This window comes from Xenopus laevis, chromosome 6S (assembly GCF_017654675.1).
Source record: "Xenopus laevis strain J_2021 chromosome 6S, Xenopus_laevis_v10.1, whole genome shotgun sequence".
In the NCBI taxonomy this organism is placed as follows: Eukaryota; Metazoa; Chordata; class Amphibia; order Anura; family Pipidae; genus Xenopus; species Xenopus laevis.
The window spans coordinates 32,009,438-32,024,414 of record NC_054382.1 but is presented as its reverse complement, the minus strand read 5'-3'; positions in this window follow the sequence as shown (position 1 = coordinate 32,024,414).

Here is a 14,977-nt window from a genome sequence, read left to right as displayed (position 1 = left end):
TATACCTGTATAGATTTTTTAAAAAGGGGTTGTTCACCTGTGCGTTAGCTTTTAGTATGACATGGACAGTGATATACTATGCATCCCGGACGCGGAAACGAACCCAACTCATGCAGCATAATACAAACACTCCATTCATTCATTACCAGGTTAAATAGAGAACACTGTCAAACAGACCAATCGCGTCACGTGACGTCACCGAACGCTCCGATTGGATGCAATTGGACGAATTGGAGGGCGCGCAGCCGCACACATAGGCTGCTAGGAAACGGCGTCCTGAAATTAGAGTAAAAATGACATATCCAGACAGATATCTCACGGTGTTCAATAGAAGATTCTGGCCGTTAGCTATATTGTATATGGAATGGAACTATATTACATCACGATTACTTGAGGTAGGAAGAAAGTTCTGCAACCCTAAAAGATTGTTTTTCTTTTGATCCTACTCATGATAAAAGTTGGGATTCCCTGTCTAATGTTAATTCCCCAGTGGTGCTCTACCATTGCCTTAGAACAGGGGTCCCCAACCTTTTTAACCCGTGAGCCACATTCAAATGTAAAAAGAGTTGGGGAGCAACAAAAGCATGAAAAAGTCCCTTGGGTGCCAAACAAGGGCTGTGATTGGCTATTTGGTAGCCCCTATGTGGACTGGCAGCCTACAAGAAGCTCTACTTGGGACTGTAATTAGTTTTTATGCAATTAAAACTTAATTTCAAGCTTGAAATTCCAAAATAAGCCCCTTCTTTGAGGACCCTGAGAGCAACATACAAGGGGTCGGAGAGCAACATGTTGCTCACGAGCTACTGGTTGGGGATCACTGCCTTAGAAGATAACTTGAGCTTAAAAACCCTACAGATAGAAAAGCAGAGGCTATGTTAAAGGAGAACTAAACCAAAAAACCGAAGCCACATTTTATATACAGAATGTACTTCATCTGCATCTCTAAACAAGTAAAGATCCAGGCCTTCAAAGTTATGCACTGGGGGTCACTATCTTGGATTTTGTTAGAAGTGTCAGTGGCCCAGCACATGTTCCCTGTGCTTTGGGCAACTGTAGGGAAAAAGTGTTCAGTGGGTATCATTTATGAATCTGCCACTATGCCATTCTACTATTATTTCTGGGAGATATTATACATGGAATTGCCTTTTTGCCATTCGACTATGAATTCTGGGGAGTATTATACATGGAATTGCCTCTTTGCCATTCTAATATGAATTCTGGGGAGTATTATACATGGAATTGCCAGTGTGCCATTCTAATATAAATTCTGGGGGGTATTATAAATGGAATTGCCTCTGTGCCATTCTAATATGAATTCTGGGGCTATTATATATGGAATTGACACTGTGCCATTCTAATATGAATTCTGGGGGTTATTATACATGGAATTGCCTCTTTGCCATTCTACCATGATTTCGGGGGGGATTTATACATGGAATTGCCTCTGTGCCATTCTACTATGAATTCTGGAGGGTATTGTACATGGAATTGCCTCTTTGCCATTCTACTATGAATTCTGGAGGGTATTGTACATGGAATTGCCTCTGTGCCATTCTAATATGAATTCTGGAGGGTATTGCCTCTGTGCCATTCTAATATGAATTTGGGGAGTATTATACATGGAATTGCCAATGTGCCATGATCCTACTATGAATTCTGGGGGGTATTACACATGGAATTGCCAATGTGCCATCCTACTATGAATTCTGTAGGGTATTATACATGGAATTGCTTCCCTGTTGTATGATTGTCTATGTTTTTCTTTTTTGTTCTCATAACTTTTCTTTGTTTTAGCTGTTCCATTTTTCTCCGTTCCCTTCTGCCCCTCCCTTTTCCCTCTGGCAGTGATTCTCTTTTATTATGTTAAATAGAACTGCACATGGGTAGGATAAGTTGGGCCTCTTCAGCCCTTGTTCAATTTGTTTTTCCTTTATCTAATTTTCTTTTCCATATATTCCATATATGTTATTCTTACTTCAAAAAGAAAAAGTGTATATTTATTATTGGCATTTCCACTAATTAATATAAATGGAGAGGGCACCAAAAGTTGTTCGCCAGGGGAGCCCCTGAAAGTTCCTCTGCAGGGGGGCCCCACAAACTCTAGTTACGCCACTGGTTGCACTTGTTGGCTTGGGGCTCTTTACTGTAATTCTGGGCAGCCAGGTATGAGATCAGAGAGTTGTTTAAAGCCCAGCCATGGCCACTAAGCAAACTCTTGCAATTTGTGGAAATGGTGTAGGAGCGAGTTGGCCCAAAGTTGAAGGTGGGGCTTGAGGAGTGGCTAAGGGTGGTTCAGGATTTTTAACGCTGCAGACCATGCTTTGTGTTGTATCAGTAAGGTATCTGGCAAGGTGGTCATGTATAAGTGGTGCCTGTAATGGTTCCCAGGCCTTCTATTGAATGAAGGATGGATGCTTGGAGTGCCTAGAGATTAGGGAGAGACACCAGTGGATTTAGGAAGCCAGGTAATAAAAGTAGAAGTGTGGAAGGGCCAGGCCCCCTTTTTCAATGGTTGCTGTAAGTCTTTTCCAGGAAATTCGAGGAGAACTGTTATAAATGGAATTATGATTCTGTTCAATTTTTTTAAAGTGCTCTCTTTCCACCGAACCCCATTGTTACATATCTTAATGAAACATCAGGAACCAGAAATGCGTTAAAAAGGCCACAGAATTCATTCACATTTTATATGACCGTGCCAGTCTCAGCCCAAGACAATAGTCAAAGCCAGAATTCCGTAAAAGATCACTACTATGCTCTGCTGCGCCTCACTTGAGATCAACACTATGTCCTTATATCCACCATTGAGTATTAGGCTGCCTCTACCTACAGAAAGGATGGACCCAAACTCTGCTACCAGGAGGAGCTGCACCTCCCACCATGAGAGATGTTCAGCAGCCCTGCAGTGCCTCTATGATAGGAAATCCAAGCAGGCTTTCACCTAGCAGAAGCAATAGTAGCATCTGTATCAATCAACCCACCTTGCATTCACAGGAGAGAACATCCGTGCTCCTTCTTCTAAATATAGCTGTCCAGTACTCTGGCAAGGTCCTACAGCTGCTGTGACAAAACTTAAAATACATTATCATATATCCATTGTTTTGATCCAGAGGAAGGCAAAAAACCCAGCCTGGAGCCAGTGCCAATCTGAAACATTCCCTTGATCAATCATTTAACATTCATTTAACATAAATTAATACAATACAGACTCTCACATTTATACTGTATAACCTTACCTATACCACAATATAACAATGCATTCAGGAAAACATCCATATTCGGTTATTAATAGATTATATGAGAACATAAAGAAGAAAAAACTCCTGACATTTTTGCAAAATATGCAAAAAAGGGGTAGGGTTCGTGGGAGGTTTCTACCTGCTCAGAAGATAAGGAAGTGAACTACTTCTTTCCCTGATCACCCCATCCCAGCGTTCCCCTGCCTAAACTCATTTCTTCTCTCCCAATCACAGCTTCATCTGATTCTGCCAATCTTTAAATATAAACCAGTATAATATGGCTGCTGGTCATTCGGATCCCTTGTCATGCAGCCCCTGTGTTAATAGCTCCAGGACTTTCCTATCTGTTGGTATGACATGATGTTCAGTCAAAACTGTCCCCCTAAAGTGGCAATATATTTTTATATTTGGTCGTGCAGTCAGGTAAAAATTGCTCAACCAAATATCTGCATGTATGGCCAATTATACTTGAATGCTTTGGCTCCCAGAATCCTCCAGGATTCTGTTCAGGGTCTTGTTTTTCAGCCTGACATTCCTAGTTTATACTGTATCCTAGTTTTCCCAGATGGGATTAATGAGTATTTCGGGCTTGAGTTCCCTCCAATAAAATATAACAACATTGGTTGACCAGGAATCCAAGGGTTCAGATTCAGCTAAACACCAGAGATGTAGTTGAAACCAATGTTTGTTGTGAAAATAGTAACTTGTTTCATTTTAATTTCAAAGTAATGTCCCACCCTTTCCCAATCTACGCTTAAAATGTTAGCGTCAGAGTGGGTAGAAGGATGGGGGGGTGCATTGCTAGTGCAACGAGCACTCTGTAATAAGGAAGCCAAATTTTCTTTTTTATAAATGGAAATTTGTCTCTTAAGAGGTGATTTTGCCCCCCCAAGTAACCGGCCTCTCACTGCCACCTAGTCATTTAGACTGTAAGCCCTACGGGGTAGGGTCCTCCAGCCTTTTGTTTCCTTGACACTGAGCACTTAATCTTTATTGTAATTATATTTTTTATATTTATGTGAATTGTATTTCTAATTATGCACTTATTGTTACTTTTTATTCCAATGATCCCTTGTTTGTTACTAATTTTTTGTTTTGCTGTACAGTGCTTTGCCCTCAAGGAGCGCTTTACAAATAAAAATATACATACATACATACATACATACACCTATCCAAGGTCACCTTATGGCAGGAGTGGCTTATTTATTTATTTTCAGTGCATTGAGATGCTTATTAAGAAACCGATTTTGGAATTGTTTTTGGGTGTTTTTCTGGAATTTACACATTGTGTTCCCACATCTTTTACCAACATTAAGGGGGGTATTTACTTAAACTCTACTTTTTCTCACTGTTATTAAAAAAATTTAACCAAACTCCCAAACCCAAATCCCCTTAATTTACCAATTAAAAAAAATTGGTGCAGGAAAATTCAAACCTTGCGACTTTTTTTAATTGTCTCCCCAAAAACTCATCAGATTATCAGCATCAAACAGTCAAAACTATCAAGAAGGTATAAAAAATGTTACCATCTGTCATTGACTTCTGCATAATTTCGACAGGTTTTAGCTGGAGTATTTTCGGATTCAGATTTTTATCAGCTTCAGAGCATAATAAATCTTGAAAAATGTGAGTTATTTCCCTCTAAAAATTTAAATTTTTCCCTCTTTAAAAACTTGACTAAGTGATAAAATTAATGCTACAAATGGTATCCCAAACCCAGAACAAACCTCAAGGTCCAGGCTTCGGCTCACTCTTTCTCCTATAACAGAAGCCTTTCGCTTCGGGAGGAGCCCTCTGCTACCCCGATGCCGCCATGTCTAAAGCTGGCCATAGAAGCAAAGATCTGATCGTACGAACCGTGTGTGGAGAGTCCCGACATTTTTTGTCCAGCGGAGATCGGTCGTTTGGTCAATCGGACAGGTTAGAAAATTTCTGTCGGCTGCCGATAATATCTGTGCGTGTATTGCCGATCATACGATTTTCAGTGGGAGACTGCCACTAGCTTTGGTTGGACATAGATATCGTACGATTGCTGTCAGGGGCAGAACATTGCTGATCTGTTCTTTAACTAATCTGACTGGTAAGACTTTGATCTGAATGGTTAGTGGCGGGTCGGGAGATGGGAAAGTCTTTGCATCTATGGCCACCTTTATAGTAAGAGGACCAGGGAGACAGTTCTGGGCAGACAAAGGAACCAAATGTTAGCAGGAGGAATGGGGAACAAGGAGCCGGCCAAAACCAATTGGGAAGAGCAGTACAAAATCAGGAGACAAGATGGTAGTGGAGGTGATAGGCTGGGTCAATCTCACCAGTAGCGATGTACAGAATTGTGATACAAGAGAGTAGTCAGAAACAGGTTAGGGACAGGCAAAGTGAAGAACAGGTTAATCAAACCTGGAAACGCACCCCAGGAACTATTGTAAATAGATCCACATTGGGCAAGGAACAATTGGTCGCGGGTCCTTTAAATATTTGAATTTTGCATCAGACGCAAAACACATGTCAAAATCCCGAATTGTCATTTGCGCGTCGGCGTGCAAGGAGGAAGGAAACGGCGGCCGTCCCCCATATACTTGCCACCTCAGCCAAACTGAGGTGGGGCCCACTGTATAATGCAGTAATAATGTTTTTTCTCTAACAGGCTGTTGAGAACAGGAAGAAGAGGCACATTTACTTTTAGAGGCACATTTATCAAGGGTCGAATTTCGAATTCATGTGAGTTTTTGTAAACTCCCTTAAATTCAAATGAATTTGAAGTTTGACTTGGGGAAATGTATTAAAAAAAATTGAATTTGTAAAACTTGGACAAATTAAAAAAAACTTGAATGTCAGGAAGGCTACAAACATCGCCAAAATGATCCCTGGACCTCTCCCATTGTAGTAATTTGGCAGGTTTTAATTGGCAAATAGTCAAATTCGGATTCTTAAAGGGCCAGCATATGATAAATGTCGAAAATCAAATTCAATCTTTTTTTAAAAAAACTTGAATCGAATTTGGATAATTCCTTAGTCGAATTTGACAGTTTTGACCATAAAATAAACGAAAATTCGCATTTGAATTTTCAATTCGCTCATAATAAATCTGCCCCTTAGTTACACATTTTGTCCTGCTTAGTGCAAGAAATAAAATACCTAAATATATTTATATTAACACATAAAAAGTAAAAAAAGTATGATGTATTCAGTACAAGCCTTATTTATTATTCATTGAACTAATGTTGACACTGGTGAGTACTGAAGCTAATCCTGCTACTGCTGCTGTTTAGATGGTGCCATGATACAAGACGTCTCAAGAGGCCAAATAACCATAGTGACGTTATACAAAAGTTGCTAACAATAACAACTTGATACTTCAGTATCCTATGCATTTTTAGAATATCTCAGTTTACTGGGTAGAAAGTTATAATAAGATCAGTTTCAACCAGTGACATAGGGATGTACCAAATCTAGGATTCGATTCAGATTCTGACATTTTCAGCAGGTTTTGGATTCAGACTTATTAAAGAGCCTGGCCAAACCAAATCTGAATCCTTAGGGGCATATTTATCAAGGGTTGGATTTCGAATTGAAAAAACGTTGAAATTCGAATTCAAAAAGACCAATCGAAATTAAGTTCAAGTTTTTTATTGGTCGAATAGGCCCGTTTTTGATCAAATAGGTCCGTATTCAGCCGAATTCGAATCGTACAAATCGAAGGAATAGCATATTCGATCAAATTTGATTCAAAGTTTTTCCCAGAAAAACCCTTCGATTTTCCAATTGACTCCAAATAGGTAATCGGAGGTCCCCCATAGGCTAAAACAGCAATTGGAACAATAGTCAAAGTCGAGACAGTACATGAAAAAATTTTGATATTCGAATTTTGAATTTATTCGAAGAAGGGACAAATTATAACAACTTCTCCACAGCTTACAGACAGCATGCAGGAACTACATAAACCAAAAGGCATTGCACTGTGATGTTCCTTTCTTTATTGAAATCATATGTGCAGGGAATTGTGGGGTTTGGAGGATGCAGGCTGAGGACAGATGGCTGTTGAAAGTAACAGTAGTCAGCCAGCTCAGCAAAGTAGTCAGACAGATCAGCAGGAGAGCAAGGGGCTAGGCTTAGGGAACTGTTACAAACTATTAAAAATCATGAAAAGTCTGCATATTTTTCAATTGATGTATATTGCAAAGTTGCTTGAAATTATGTTTACTTGAGTATTTTGGCTACTCACTGACTGAATGTCATTATACTGAAAAGCAGTGACAAGTTTGAGGACAGCACAACACTAGACTCCCACATTGATATCCAAGCACTTTATATATAACTTGCAAGTAATATAAAATATGCAAGCCATGCAATATTGTGAGAATTCTAGTAAAATTAATCAACGCCAGGAGTTTAGCAGATTTTGCACTTTTCATATAGCCTGTTGATTGCTGTTGGCTGCAATGGGAAATTCTGAAAGCAGCCAAATGGTCAATAGTTATTGCCCATTGAGAAATATAGTCAGGGTATGGCATCTGTTATCCAGAATGCTCGGAACCTGGACGTTTCTGGATAAAAGATCTTTCTAGAATTCGGATCGCTATACTTTAAGTTTATTAAAAATAATTTAAGCATTCAGTATAGGCAATAGGATTATTTTGCCACCAATTTGAATTCATGCAGTTTAGCTAATGTCATGTATAAGGTACATTTTGTTATTGCAGAGAAAAGGGAAATCATTAACACAGAAAATGGGAACTGGCTTTCTGTAATCCAGAGTTTTAGGATATTAGGTTTGCAGATAAGAGATGTAATACCTGTAGTGAAACTTTCTATTTGTGCAATAGCCCTAATGGAGATCCACTTCCTTCCTTTTCCACCACTGGGTGCATCAGCTCTACTAAAACCGCCAGATTGGGAAAAAAAGGCAGTTTCACACCAAGTTCACAATAGTGTCTCCAGCGCTCGCTATAACAAAGACTAAAGTCCAAAATAAACCTGGTGAATATAATACCTTTCTGGATCTTGTACATAATCACCATCAGGGTCCACCTAACAGGAACATCCTGGTTTGTCTAGGCCAATGTTGCCCCATTGTAAAGCAATTTCCATCAACTTTTTTATTTTCACCATACAACTATGCCACACCAGTTAGATAAAGTACTTCTTACATGGAACGTTTTGTAGCATTGTGCCCAAATATCAGATTCTCTGGTGGGACCTTGTAAGCTTGCTGCGACAATGGTCCTACTAACTAATATAAATGAAAAAAATCCTATTATTCCTAGGAAATTCTATACATCAACTATGCATTTGCTATCTTAAATGAAATACTAATATGCAAAATGGTTGTAGAACAATGACTTAATTGCAGCTGTATATAATATAATGAACAAGGGAAAATACATTAGATAAATTAATTTCTCTATCTTAAATATACAAAAAAACCTAGGAAATTATAGGCAATATACTTTTTTTCCCTTCTTAGCAAACAATGCTATTTTTGGAGATCAAAATTATAGTGTTGTAAAGGTATAAGCCCAGTGGTCCCAAATTGCTATGTAAATTAGTGTAAAATTCACAGCTGCACCCCACATCAAGAATAGCTCTTGTTCTTAACCATTTTACTGCTGATTGTAGGTCTTGCTGGTGAGTGAGACTTAACTAGAGACTTATTTATATACAGTATGTATGGGGCTTTGTGGGCAGCTGAACAATATAAGGATTATCAGAAAAAACTATTATTTGGATAGACCTTTTTGGATAGAGATAAGCTCTATGTGCCTTTTATTACTTAGGGGTTTATTTACTAAACTCACAAATTTTTCGGAATTTAAATTAAACCTTGAGGATGGAGAAGTTCGAATCAGAAAATCCGGCATCTCAGAGCTGTCGAGGTTGCATATAAGTCAATGGGAGAAGTCACAATGATTTTTTGATGTGCGCTGGGTTTCGTGCAATACCCCGAAGTTTTCAGGAAAAAATCGTGAAAATCGGATGAAAAATCCGAAAAAATTGTGAAAATCTGATTTTTTCCTGCAAAACAAATTTTCTGGAAAATGTAATAATAAATAAGTGCAAGAAACTAGAGCGGATTTGATCGGAGTTTGTAGCAGAAAATATTGAGATAAATTCAGACATTGATAAATAACCCCCTTAGTTTGGATATTGTGTATATGGCAGTTCTCCAAGAGGAGAATAAAGCACCTAATTCAAGTAAGGCATTTTGAAGCATGGAACACTTTCTGTTTGTGATGAAATAAAACTAAAAGTAAACTGACCTAATAAGGTAGGAATTGCCTCTGTCATCATCATTATTTATTTATATGGCACCAGTAAGTTACAAAGCCATTTCTAATTATATTATAATAAATAAGAGACAAAATAAATGTATAAAAAAAGGGTTACAAAATTAAAACCCTAGGATTACAGGTCTTGCAAACAAGTGGACCTCTAGGTCCAAACATGGTTGACTTGCCTTGTCGGGTTTGTGAGAAATTAGGAAAGTTACTGTATTTTTTATGTGAAAACATAGTTATGGGAGTGAATTATCAAGTCTACAACTACACAATGGCCTGCGTCTTCTGTTTTCCCATTAGGTGTACCATCTGTGTCTCTTCTACATCTAAGGGGCAGATTTATCAAGGGTTGAAGTGAATTTGAGGGAAATTCAAAGTAATTTTTTGGATACTTTGACCATCGATTAGGATACTACGACTTCGAATTCGATTCAAAGTAAAATACTTCGACTATTCGACTATTCGATAATCAAAGTACTTTCTCTTTAAAAAAAACTTTGACTTCAATACTTTGCCAAATTAAAGCTGCCGAAGTGCTATGTGTAATGGAAACCGATTGTCTTCGCCAAGATGGCGTCCAAGATGGCGGCCTCCTGGATCCTGCTGGTCGCAGCACGATGACATCAGCGTCTTTTCGCCCTCGGATTGGTCGCCGGCGTCGGAACGGACGCCGGCGTCAGGACGCTGGCGTCAGTGCGTCAGCGTCCGCATCATGACGTCAGCGCGTCCAAATTGGCGCCAAACCCAGGCCTATTTAAAGCAGCTTCAGACTCTCCTCAATGCCCAATTATAGGTTTTAGCTTGCTACTCCTGGGTGTGATCTTGTGAATCCTTGTTATTGTGTACCGACCTTTTGCCTGAATTCCTGGACCTTGAACCTCTTCTGCCTGGACTGACCTTGTTGCCTGTTGACCATTCTCTCGTCTCATCCTAATCTGTACTGCGAACTTGGACATTGCTACCTCCTCCCCTGGTCCTCACTACTCCTGAAGCCTTTGGGCCTTACATTATAATTGGGCCATGGACCCTTCGGAGGAAACCCCAGCGCCGCCTGATGTCGGTGGAGCGCTTCGTGGACTGGCTTCTCGGATGCAGTCCTATGAGGTACAGCAGTCTCATTTTTGTCAGGCCCTGGAAACAATACTGGCAAAGTTGTCGGCCCTAACACCCGCTGATCCTGTTCCCGTACCTGTACCTGTGTCTCCACTCCAGGTCTCCGAGCCCCGCATTCCGGCTCCCCCACTCTACAGTGGTGACCCCGAAGCTTGCCGCGGGTTTGTCAACCAGTGCGAGGTCCAGTTTGCACTTTTACCCGGCCAATTTGTCTCCGAGCGTGCCAAGGTGGGCTTCATATTCTCCCGCCTGCAAGGGAAGGCATTGGAGTGGGCTTCACCTCTATGGGAGAAGGAAGATCCTATCATTGACAATGCCAGGTCCTTCGTTCGCGAACTCCGTACTGTGTTTGATGCTCCGGGTCTTGCCACTGCTTCTTCTGCACGCCTGTTCCAACTTCAACAGGGAACTCGCCCTGTCCCAGAGTACGCCATCGAGTTTCGCACCCTAGTTGCTGAGACTTCGTGGAATAATGACGGGTATCACGCTGCCTTCTACAACGGCGATGCGCATCAAAAATGATCTGGTGTCCAGGGAAATTCCATCCCGCTGGGAAGATCTAGTCGCCTTGGCCATAAAGGTTGATACTCGGCAGAGGGAGTTTCAAGCTGACCTCGACAGAGAGCGCTCCCCAACCAAGAGATTCCACAGGTTCCAACCTACTCTGGCTCCTCGTTTTCAAAGACCCTTCCTTCCCAATCCGGCTTCCACCTTGCCTTCTCCAACTCCTGCGGCTTCTGCTTCTTCTTTCCTGCCTACGGAAGAACCCATGCAGATCGGACGGGCCCGTCTTACCGAACAGGAAAAGCTTCGGAGAAGGGCTGCTGGACTTTGCCTCTACTGTGGTGGAAAATCCCACTTCGCCTATGAGTGCCCAGTGAAGCCGGGAAACGCCAGCACCTAGGTAAGACTGGGGAGACTTACCTGGGTGGAATTGGTCCTTCTCCCCATTCTTCTGCTCAACGCTTCCTCCTTCCTGTGCAGATTCGTTTTGGAACCCAGACGATTTCTTCTGAAGCCTTCCTTAACTCTGGCGCAGCTGGGAATTTCATGGATAAAGTCTTCGCTGAAAGTCACTCCATTCCCCTGCGATCCCTGGCTGTTCCCCTTCGTGCATTGGCGATTGATGATCGTCCATTGTCTTCTGCTATTATTTCTCACTCCACCGATGAACTTTCTGTTATTGTGGGAACCATGCATCTTGAAAGATTGTCTTTCCTTTTAATTGACTGTCCATCTACTCCCATTGTGCTTGGTTTGCCCTGGCTGAATATCCACAACCCAGTAATAGACTGGGCTTCGTCTCAGATCTCCCGATGGAGTTCTTTCTGCCAACAAAATTGTTTACCTACCAAATCCATCATTAAAGTTTCATCTGTGTCTCCAAATTCTTCTCTGCCCTCTGTTTATCAAGCCTTTTCTGATGTCTTCAATAAAAAGTCTGCCGAAGTCCTGCCTCCCCATCGCCCCTATGATTGCCCCATCGAACTTCTTCCTGGGTCCATGCCTCCCAGGGGTCGCACCTATCCGGTTTCCCCTTCTGAAACCTGTGCCATGAAGGAATACATCCAAGAGAATCTGCAAAGAGGCTTTATTCGTCCCTCTTCTTCCCCGGCTGGGGCCGGCTTCTTCTTTGTAGAAAAGAAAGATGGAGGTTTGCGGCCCTGCATTGACTATAGAGGTTTAAATAAAATTACAATTAAAAACCGTTATCCCCTTCCCCTCATCTCTGAACTGTTCGACCAACTCAAGGGGGCTTGTCTTTTTACCAAGTTAGATCTTCGTGGGGCCTACAATTTGATCCGGGTCAGAGAAGGAGATGAATGGAAGACCGCATTCAACACTCGTGATGGGCATTATGAGTATCTAGTGATGCCATTCGGCCTCTGTAACGCCCCCGCGGTTTTCCAAGAATTTGTAAATGACATTTTCAGAGATTTGTTGGGCCAATACGTGGTGGTGTACTTGGACGATATTCTTGTTTTTTCCAGGAACCTTGCTGAACACCGTCTTCAAGTCCAAGAAGTCCTTTCCCGTCTGCGGAGAAATAACTTATTCGCCAAATTGGAGAAGTGCTCCTTTGAGGTTTCGTCCATCTCCTTCCTTGGTTACATCATTTCTCAACAGGGCTTCAGAATGGATCCTGCCAAAATCTCCGCTATCCAGGACTGGCCTCTCCCCACCAGTGTTAAAGCTATCCAAAGATTCATTGGCTTCGCTAACTATTATAGACAATTCATCAAGGGGTTTTCATCCAAGATTGCTCCCATTCTTTCTCTTAACCCGAAAAGGGGGTAAGCCTCAGCATTGGCCACCTTTAGCTTTGGAAGCATTCAAGACTCTTAAAACTTCTTTTTCTTCCGCTCCCATTCTCAGACACCCTGAACCTTTCCAACCATTCTTCATTGAAGTTGATGCTTCAGATGTCGGTGCTGGAGCAATTTTGTCCCAAAGAGTGTCTACTGATGGAAAACTACATCCCTGTGCCTTCTTTTGGAAAAAATTCACCTCTCCTGAACAAAATTATGATGTAGGAAATCGTGAGTTACTGGCCGTCAAACTTGCTCTAGAGGAATGGAGACATTTGCTGGAAGGTTCTTCCGTCCCTGTGACCATCTATACGGACCATAAAAATCTAGAGTATATCCAGACACTCAAACGCCTCAATCCTCGTCAAGCTAGGTGGGCACTATTCTTCTCTCGTTTTAATTTCATTCTAACCTTTCGGCCTGGTGCTAGGAACAAGAAGGCGGACGCTCTTTCTAGAAGCTTTCTTCTCGAAGATCTCACTTCTGCAGAACCGGAATCCATTGTGCCTCCTACAAAGATCATCGCTGCTCTATTTCCCTCCTTGGCCTCTCAATTATTGTCTGTTCAATCTTCTGCTCCTGTAGGAACTCCTGTTGGTGTTGCCTTTGTCCCTCCTGAACTTCGTCATTCCATTCTGGTTCAGTCCCACAGCTCCAAGCAGGCCGGTCATCCTGGAATCAAAAAGACTACTGAACTTCTGTCTCGTCTTGTATGGTGGCCTTCCCTAAGAAAAGATGTCAAAGACTTTGTTTCCTCTTGCTTTGTGTGTGCTGTATCCAAGTCTGGACGTTCCCCTCCTAAGGGGTTACTCCTACCACTACCTATTCCTTCTCGCCCATGGACTCATCTATCTATGGACTTCATTGTGGATCTCCCTAATTCCTCTGGTTACACAGTTATTTGGGTGGTGATTGATAGGTTCAGCAAAGTGGCACATTTTACTCCTCTTCGGAAACTCCCCTCTGCTCCTGAACTTTCCTCATTGTTTATTAAACACATTTTTCGCCTCCACGGTTTCCCTGCCGAAATTGTCTCTGACCGTGGATCTCAATTTGTTTCCAAGTTTTGGAGGTCCCTGTGTAAAGCCCTTGGTGTCTCTCTTCAGTTTTCTTCTTCTTACCATCCACAGTCTAATGGAGCGGCAGAGAGGGTTAACCAGGCCCTTGAACAATTTCTCAGATGCCATGTATCTTTGTGCCAAGACGATTGGGCTGATCTGCTTCCGTGGGCTGAATTCGCACATAATAATGCCTTACATGTTTCTTCTGAAAAATCTCCTTTTTTCTGTATGTATGGTCTTAACCCTTTGGCTTTTCCTCAGGACTTATTACTCACTAATGTCCCTGCCGCCAATGACCAAGCTGCCCACATGTCGGCCATCTGGCACGCCACTGTTGTCAATCTAGAGAAAAGTTCCTTGGTCCAGAAAAGATTCGCTGATCAAAGAAGAATTCCTTCCCCTCTGTATGCACCCGGTGACAAGGTTTGGCTATCTACACGGAACATTCGTCTCAAAGTCCCCTCTCCTAAACTTGGTCCCAAGTTTATTGGTCCCTTCTCCATCTCTGAGATCATCAATCCGGTGGCTGTCCGTTTACAACTTCTCTCGGAGATGCGGATTCCGAACGCCTTCCATGTCTCCTTGCTCAAACCTGCAGGTACTTCTTCTTCTTCTTCCTCAGCTCCTGTCGTGGTGGACGGTCATCAGGAGTTTGAGGTGAAAAGAATCCTGGACTCCCGGATTTCGAGGGGCACCCTACAATACCTCATTGAGTGGAAGGGGTCAGAATGTGCGCCGGCGTCAGGACGCTGGCGTCAGTGCGTCAGCGCCCGCGTCATGACGTCAGCGCGTCCAAATTGGCGCCAAACCCAGGCCTATTTAAAGCAGCTTCAGACTCTCCTCAATGCCCAATTATAGGTTTTAGCTTGCTACTCCTGGGTGTGATCTTGTGAATCCTTGTTATTGTGTACCGACCTTTTGCCTGAATTCCTCGACCTTGAACCTCTTCTGCCTGGACTGACCTTGTTGCCTGTTGACCATTCTCT